Raw genomic sequence first — 10,001 nt, 5'->3', positions numbered from 1 at the left:
TATGTTTGTCTGAGGTGCTGCAACTTCTTAATTAGATTCTTGACTTCTCATAAAGATGGGCTGGGACCACCTATTCCGCCATCTTCCTGACATCGCTCAGAAAAATCAGGGAAAATTAGTTTCATTTAATCCAATATATCCAAAATCTTACTTCAACTTATAATCAACATGAAGAAGTATTAATTAGATATTTTATATTCTTTTTACATACTAAGTCTTTGGGACCTAGTGTATAATCTACATTTATAGCACATCTCAATTTTGGTAATGACTACAGTCACTTCGTTGACAGCACAGCTCTAGATCTTCTCCCTACCCATGGCCCTCCACAGAGTTTCTTTTCCAAGGGGGTGGGGGGGCATTCTCTTCATCTATCACCCTCCAGGGCTATAAATGAGGTGAACATTATAGAGAATGTCTTTCCTGGAGTTGCATGGTTTTTTCCACCCCCTTGTATCTTATGTATGTTTGAAAGGTCTACTGATAACCTTAGAGGTTGAGTAATTGTAGTCTGTTGCTTGTTAAGTTTGTGTATCTTTGGCAGTAGAATTCACTCAAAAAATAAGTATTGCTTCTGTTCAGTTCTTTATAAAGCAATCATAATCAAAGATCTTGTGTAGACAGTTTCATAGGATGTCTTAGGAGAGACCTGAACTTAGAAGAGAAGTAGGGCCTCAGTATGATGCTTGCATTGGTTTTGGTGACAGACATAGAAGCAGTTGGCATTTTTATCCTATCAGTCAATATAGATTGCAGGCTGAGATAAAGAGTATCTCCCATATTAAAGATGGACTTCCTTCTACCTTTGTTTGCAGTAAGGTGGCCCACCATCTGGTTTGCCTAAGACTAAGAGGGCTCCTAGAATGCAGAGCTTTCCATTTTAAGACTGAAATAGTCCCAGGCAAACACTAGTTTGCAGATAAGTCAAATCTAGACTTGTTGTCTCTGTTGGGATTTTTTTTTCCCCAAAGTCCCATCCCCACTGTATTTTAGGATTTGTATTTATAGCAATCACTTCCAGGTTTTAAATGCTTTATCGTTAAACATTGTATTTGAATGCATACAATCAGAAACTTAATTACAGAAGTTTAACTAAATAGAAGACTATTTTTCTCAATAACTAGCTGTATGAAAGTAGATAGACCAAGTCTGCCATGGCAACTCCATAAAACTATAAAAGACTCAGGTTCACTCTTTTTCCCACTTAACTTGAGCATTTGGCTTCAGTCCTTATTATCACAAAATGACTGCTCCATCTTCAGGACCTGCATATGTATTTTAGGCAGGAAATAAATTTAAGGTAAAGTACCAAAAACAATAAAAAAAGAAAAGGAAGGAGAAGGAGAAGGAGAAGAAGAAGAAGAAGAAGAAGAAGAAGCGTGCCAACTGAGGCTGTGCTATTAACCAAAAAATTTTTAGAAGTCTTTCTCAGAAGCCCCATCTAGTTGAATTCTACGTATATCTCATAGAGCTACTCCAAGCTGCAAAGAAGTCCAGATGATGAGTATTTTTCAGTTTCATTGATGCTTCAAAAAACTACATCTTCTGTTAGTAAAGGAGAACTGCATAGTTAGTAAAGGATACTGCATAAAGGATAAAGAATAAAGGACAAGGATAAAGGATAAATCAACTGATTTATAACTAAATCAATACCCTGCTATATAATAAAGGTAAAATTTATCTTATCTTATTTATCTTATTAAATTCAAAAGAAAAATACATAAACTTTTTAAAGATAAAGTAACAATGGAAGGGCCTACTTTTGCACATAATTCTTCACAAATGAATTTGCTCAGTGATTCAATTAAATTCATGAGTTTTATGTGAAAAACTTCAAAGAAATGCGGGTAACCCTAGAGGCATTAGACTGAATCCAAGAGAATTTGGGGAACTTGAGTCCTTGTTCTTTTTAATTAATTCTACAAAGTCTGTGACTACTCCAAAGCCAAAGTCATAAACTCTGTCACCAGAGCGGTAACACAAATTAGTGAAAAATATTGGTATAAGACACGTATTTTAATTGCTTGTTAAAAATTGCTTAATATTCTTGACAGCTAGAGAAAAATGTATTTTCTTCCATTTTTCTTGAAGCACAATGACCTTTAGGTCTATTTTTCATTTTCCCACTTTTAAGACATAGTACAGAGAAATAGTTCTCTACTGTGAGAAAATAACAGTGCAAACACAATGATAAATGACAACTGGCATTTGGTCTAGATTTGGAAGGCTAATTATGCAGGTTTGTGTCTGGCAAATAGGAGAGAACCTACCCTATGTAAAGGGGGACGTACTACCAAGAGCTAGGCATTCTTACCTATAGAAGTTCAGATCCAGAACATGCTGTCAGATTATGTTTAGGATCCAGATGTTTTCTATCAAACTTCCTGAGTCTTAACTATTGGTTCAAAAAACATAAAAATAATGGACAAAGTAGATATACCAGTTCTGTAAATCAGATTTGGATTATGAACCATCAGCTGAATACTTTTGCTCTCCAGAAAACCTCAGAAATTTTCCAAAATCCTACATCTTTGGAAAGCAGTACAAGGGCATTAGGTGTTCAGACATGGGGCAGAGAAAATAAAACTGGTAGACCAGAGTTGGAAAAGAGGAAAAACAGAGTTCACACATTTTATGTTCTGATGTCATAAAGATGTAACAGATGCTTTAATTATATTTTGCAAGGACTCTATGTATAGACTTCAGACTGATTTTAATCACTTTTCAAGTAATGGTAGTAATTAATGCACTTCAACGAAAACAGGGCTGGCCAAAGTGGTCAGCACCAATAAATATTAACGAGGGTCAGTAAATGTTTTGCAGACAAAGGGCTAAGTCTTAAATTTTGAACTACAAAAGTCTGCAAGGCTGTATATGAAATAGGAGCAGGAATGTTTGGGAGAAAGAAAAGGAAACTACAAGCTGGATAAATAAAAACTTAAACAGTATAGCAGCATGGTTTAAAAAAATAGGCTTTGGAATCAGGCAGATCTGGTTTAAAAGCTAGGTCTTGGCACTTATAGTTCTATGAAATGTAATAATTACCTTACTTCTTCAAGTATCAATTTTCTCACGTACAAAATCTCACTAATGATAATCCCTATCTTAAGCATTGCTGTAATGCTTAAATTAGTGTTTAGGCAATACATGTAAAGCACTTAGCAAATTACCCAGCACAGACTGAGAACTGCTATACCTGATATTTACATTCTCCGAGGATATGCACATCTTCTTGTATATTTTTATATATACTATTCAAGAAAGCCATCACATGCAATGAAATTCCACCAGTTTTTACCAGTTTGCATTATTTTTCCTTGAAGATTCTAAGTATTTATAGCATATTCATTTTGTAGCATTTAGTTTAATAGGAGCATATTGATTTAATATATGTTTTCCCTGGTTTCACCAGCCTTTTTTTTTTCTTAAGAAGAAAAAATATATGCCCTAAAAAACAGGGTAAGTTTTACTGTTCTTTAGCTACAATCTCATTTTTACATGGTCTCAACAAACCAAGTGTGCTTTTCTTTCAAGCAAAAGATGAGAGTCTGAATGACAGCATTTGATAAGTATCATGTGAAATGCCTAGAAATCATTTGATAAGTATCATGTGAAATGCCTAGAAATCAATTAACCATGTTTCTCTCATTGAGAAATGCAGACAAGACAGAACATGCCTGTCATCACAGGACTCCTCTTGGGGTTCTTTTAAGTGTAGAGGAAAAGAGTACCACGTTAGTAATCATTTTTTGCAATCTCAGAAATCGCCTTTTAGTGGAACACTGTGTTCCCTCGAAAACCCTTTATAAAGTTTTTCCCAGCATTGTCCAGGCAAGACAAACTTTGTGTTATTCACAGTTATATTCCATAATATATGGAAAGTGCTCACCAACCATTCGTGTGAATGAACTAAACTCTTTCTATGTTGATAATTCTCCTGGCAGACAAAAGAAAAGTTAAAATGTCCAAAATAGCACTTAAAGTTTGCACCATTATTTTGAATGATTGATGACTCTACTCATGTCAGTTTTGAGTGACATAAGCAGTCATTTTTTATGTTTTCTTCTCCTCTCAACAACAAGCACGTATTAGATGTTTAATAAATATCTACTAAACTAAAGTAATATTTTCCATTTCCTTTTAACAATGACTAGGGGCACCTGGGTGGCTCAGTCAGTTAAGCATCCGACTTAGGCTCAGGTCATCATCTTGCAGTCTGTGAGTTCCAGCCCTGCATCAGGCTCTGGGCTGACAGCTCAGAGCCTGGAGCCTGCTTCAGATTCTCTCTCTCTCTCTCTGTCTCTGTCTCTCTCTGTCTCTCTGTCTCTCTCTCTCTCTCTCTCTCTCTCTCTCTCTCTCTCTCAAAAAGAGAATAAACATAGGGACGCCTGGGTGGCTCAGTCGGTTGACAGCTCAGAGCCTGGAGCCTGCTTCAGGTTCTGCGTCTCCCTCTCTCTCTTCCCCTCCCCCACTCATGCTCTGTCTCTCTCTGTCTCAGAAATAAATAAACATTAAAAAAATTTTTTTAAAGAATAAATATTTTAAAAAATTAAAAACAATGACTAGCAGTGCAAATTTTATACTAATGTAATCCAAGCTGTACACAGCTTGTTCTTGAAAATAAAATGACAATGCAATGAATTCATGAGATTGGAAATCTATAAACCACGAAATCAGACATAATTCTATTAAAAGAAGTAGAGTACAAGTTTTGAGTTGAGAAACAATAAAACCTTCTTATTCTAGACTAATACTAATGTTTCCTTAACTATGAGGATGTTGAAGAAATAAAGTAATGAGCCCATCTGGTTTAAAGTTCAAAATGATTGTGTTAAATAAGAATACCAGGATATTCTATGACTGCAAACCTCATTTGGTTACCTGTTATAGCAACCCATTTTGAGCAATTTGAACAAGGCAATTGAGGTTTCATAGGAGAAAATGACAGCAATTCCAGCTACATAAAAGTAAGTAATTCAATAAAATAGAATTTCTTCCCTAGAATTTATTAGCATAGCAAATAGATGAAATCAGTCTATACACAGTTCCCATTAGTAACCTCCCTGATAATAAAACAGATGGCATCATTCTGAATAATGTAAAAGGCAAGGCTCCTTAAAAAGACAGATGTAGCTGCAAAATATTAAGGTACAACTAAACAAAACCTGAGCCCTGAAATTTTAGAAAAACTTTTTTCTGATTTATTGAGTGCATTCCACCAATTCTTACATGTATGTCTGAAATACTGCATATATGTTTCAACTCGTACTAGGTAGGAATTTGGTTTTTGCCATTTACACTTTCTACTCCACTTCTCTGTGAGGAATGCGTAACTGTTTTTCCCTTAAATATGTATATCTACATTTATATTTAATTTTGTCTAACATATTTTGCTTTGAATTTGTAGTGGGATGAGCAAACTTGAGAAAATGCATTAGAAAATGTATTTATTTCCTAAACCATGTGAATTCCAAAGAGGAAAATATTTCTTTATTTCTTCTAATGTAAACTAACAATAAAAAGTAAGGAAAGGAAGACATTTGTGTGATTAAATAACATGACAACAGAGAAAAAGTTAATTGGAAAATTCTAAAATTCTCCTCTTTGAATGAATGCCTCTTCCTTCTTTGTCTCTATGACAGAGCAATCATGAGAGAACATTTCACATACACCAAATTTTGTAAATACAGCCTAAATCTTAATAAACTTCTTGATCCTCTGTTTCTGTTTCTTATTTTATTCATTTCTCTTATCTTTCTTATTTCCTTTCATCAATTTTCTTTAGCTTTTCAAGTCCTTCCTTAAATAATTCGAGCTATTTTCAAATTGAGCTGTAAATGAACTTCTATGCACTTTTCTTAGCAACTTGGATGAATAGAACTTTCATTGTCACTCAATTGTAAATAGATTGTAATTTTCATTTTGATTTCCCCTTAATTTCTTATGCAGTCTTACTTTTTTGGTTTATAAATCTATAGAGTTTTTCTAAATAGTTTTTTATTCTTGATTCCTAATTTAATGTACTGTGTTCAGAAGACACGTTCCAACCTTACTGAAACTTCTTTTGACAACTAATACCTGACCAATGTTTATTACTGTTTCATGTATCCTTAAAGAGAATGTGTATTTTCTATTTTGGGGTGTAGATCAAGCTATTTATTCAAAATCATTACTTTTTTATCTACTTGATCTATCAATTTCTTATAAGGTTTATTAAAAACCTCCCAGTGTATTTGTGAATTTGTCAGATTTACTGTATAGTTGTGTCAGCTTTATATTTTGAGACAATGTTATGTACACAGAAGTTCATAATTTTTATATCTTCTTGCTAAATTCTTCCCTTTTTATTCTGTGATAACCTTTATCTCTACTAATGTTTTTGTCTTGGTTTCTACTTTGTACTATTTTGTTTTGCTAACTTTCTTTTAATTATAGTTTTCTTAATATGTATTTTAATAACCCTTTTATTTTTTTCATCTTTCTGTGTGGTTTAATTCCAGATTTGACTCTTGGATACATCATATAGCTAGATTTTGTAATGTTTACCCAATCTAATTATCTCTCCTTTAATAGTGAAGATTAATCAACACACATTTATTGAATCTTCATATGTACTATCACACTAGTCATAGTTTTATCATTTTTTTTGTCTTCACTTTTTCTCCTTTGCCACATTCTACTGAATTGATAGTTTTGTATAATAATAATAACAGCTAAAATTGATGAGCATTTAGCATAGACTAGTTACAGTAAGGGCTTTGCATGTATGAATTCATTTAACCTTCACAATAACTCAGTAAGGGAGGAACTATTAATATCTCCACCTTACATTTGAGGAACTTAAGGCACAGACAGGCTAAGTAACATGTTCCACATCATAAGGCCAGTAAGAGGTGAAGTTGGATTTGAAACTTGGCAGCTAAGTTCCAAAGTTGCTCTCTGAAACACCATGTGTATTCTTCTTATAGTACCTTTTACAATGATTTTTAAATGATTTTTTGGTTTCAGAAAAAACATACACTTACATCTACAATAATATCCAAACTGTGAATGTTTTAGAGTCTAACATCAACAGTGGAAAATAAGCAAATGTTTTCTGAAAACCTGCTATAATGTTACTCTTCTATTGATTGCCTGAAACTGGGAGAAATAGGGGAGAAAACTCAGTACATAGCCTTATGATTGTTTTAAGTTACATTTTCAAAGTCCAAACCATTTACACATTAAATCCAAAGGAAATTTCTTTTCAAAGGAAAATTATAATTTATAAATCAAAGGAAAATTATTTGGAGCAAATGATGATCTTGAACTTCATAGCCTAGGCTTTAAGAAGGTCCGGCAGCTTCTGCTTCATGCTCTTTGGTCCCGGAGGTGGCATGTAAGAAGGTTAAGTAACTAGAGAAAGTGGCCCTGAGGATGAGATGCAATTTGGAGCAAAAGTCGCATGAAGAAGCATCAAGTGCCAGAGATATGAGTGAAGAAGCCGTCCTCAATATTCCAGCCCCCAGCCGTTCCAAGCATCCCAGCTGGAGCCCCAGACGTTGTGGAGATTAAACAAACCATCCCCATGTGCCTTGCCCAAACTCTTGACAGAATTATAAGAAACATTTAAGTTATTGTTGCTTTAAACCACCTTTTCCTCCTTTCTCATTTCCACATCAAGTCCCACACTTTGCATATGATCGCTGAAGCCAATGTCACATGCCTGTGGCAGCAGCAAGGATGTCCACTAATCTGCATCCTGACTCTTCCATTAGAGGTGGGACACAACAACAAAATTTCTCCAGTACATGAAAAGATAGTAGCACCCATGAATAAGACACATGAGTACTACACATACCTTATAGCCATGATATGAAAAATATGAGCAGTTAACCATGGATCATGCATAAATTAGATGCAACTTGACAGCAGAGACTTTATCTGCCAAACTCACCTAGAAAAGAGTCTAGCAAATGCATAGTAGACACTATTTGTTAAAAATTACAGAATTATGGAAATATACATTTAGCATATCTCTCGTTCCAATAGATATTAATGTGTCTTTCTTGTTGACAAGAAGTTTCCTATACATTTTTTTCTTTTTGATGACTGTCACAGGGTGGGGATGGGATAAGTAGTAACAGCTTCTGGGACTCTTTGATTAAATTGTTTAAGGGAAAATGGACATAGAATAATTAATAAAACCCAGTTGAGTTATTGAATTTCAAAGACAAAGAAATAATACTTTACTTACCCAAAGGAGAAAACACATTTGATGGGTAATTTTATGTGTCAACTTAACTAGGCCATGGAGTGTCCAGACATTTGGTCATACCTGATTCTGGATTGTCTGTGAGGTGTTTCTGGATGAGATTAACATTTGAATCAGTAGACTGAGTAAACAAACTGTTCTCTTTAATATAGATGGAACTTATCCAATCAATTGAAGACCCGAATAGAACAAAATGACTGAGTGAGAGGGAACTTTTCCTTCCTGTTGAGCTGGGACATCAGCTTTGTCCTGCCCTCGGTAAATTTATAACCCATCACCTCAAAATCTACCAATTTTTAAATATTACACAGTAACTCTTAACCCAATTCTAATCAAGCCCCTACACTGAAAGTCCAGGCTTAACCTGGACTTCAAAACTCTCATAAATATCCCAACTTTGTCCTCCCTCTAAGATGTGAAGACATTGTCAACACAATACTCTCCCTAACCATGGTAAGAATAAATTCAGTGTTTCCTTCTCAATGAGTTGTTTAGGTGACATTTTGAGCAAGCCAGTATTTAACAAAAATAATGACTAAATAAGAAAAACAACATAAACCATCTAGGCAAGAAAGTAATTACAAACAACAAAATTCAATGATACCTCAGAAGGTCAGGATGGGGATGAGGAAGAATGAAGTACATAAGAGCTAGAGTAAGTAAGACTACCAAGTACAAGATTCCCTAACAGAGGTCTGAGGTGGGTTTAACTTCTTTAAAAATAGAGTTTTAAAGGTAGCTGTTGTATTCCTTCTTGGGAGGCTGAGGGAACAAAGATCAATATAACACCTTTGCCTTCTGTCTCAAGCAGTATTTATCAGAAATGTGAGTCATGGACTGCCTACCTCAGAATCATCTGGGATGCTTGATAGAAATGCATTCTCCTAGGTCTTATCAGGTTCTGAAAGAAGGCCTTGAAACTGGCAGGTTTAATAAGCACTGCACTTTGGTAAACTCTCACACCAAATTAGAAAGTCACTGAACTAAAGGGTACAATTATCACATTAAAATCACCCTTTCCAACATTACCATTTATTATGGGAGGTATGACTCTTTAATTAAAACTGCTGAGGGGCACCTGGGTAGCTCATTCAGTTGAGCATCCTACTCTTGACTTCAGATCAGGTCATGATCCCAGGGTGGTGGGATCAAGCCCCACATTAGACTCCACACTGAGCATGGAGCCTGCTTAGATTCTCTCTCTCTCTCTCTCTCTCTGTCTCTCTCTCTCTCTCTCTCTCCCTCTGTGCACTCTCCCACCCTCACACTCTCTCTCTCTTTAAAATAATAAAAAATAAAAAATAATTTTAAAAAAATAATTAAAAAACAGCTGAGAACTTCTGGACAGAATAAGTAGTAGTAAGGTAATGTTCAACAAATCACATGGCTAAACTTTCTCTCCCTTAACCAAGCTCCCTTCTCATTTCCATGTACCACACCCCTGACTAAGTGTTGACTTATTGGGAAAAAAGTCATTTACTAGTAACACTACAGCAACTTGACTTCTTTGGAGTAATATCATGATTCCATTCCTTTTATTGTTCAACTATTTGTTTAAAGTTTGTTTGCTGGATAGTAATCTCTATAAGAACAGAGAAAATTTGCCTGATACCCAGACATTTTTAAAACAAAACTTATTCATGATACTTGTTAAAGAATAGTAAGGCAGATTTATTCAAGAGAACTATCATGATAGTGCTGGAGAGCACAGCAATAGAGTTTTACAGTAGGACAGAGTGATTGGACT

This window comes from Felis catus, chromosome C1, assembly GCF_018350175.1.
Source record: "Felis catus isolate Fca126 chromosome C1, F.catus_Fca126_mat1.0, whole genome shotgun sequence".
In the NCBI taxonomy this organism is placed as follows: domain Eukaryota; kingdom Metazoa; phylum Chordata; class Mammalia; order Carnivora; family Felidae; genus Felis; species Felis catus.
This window is presented reverse-complemented; position numbering follows the sequence as displayed.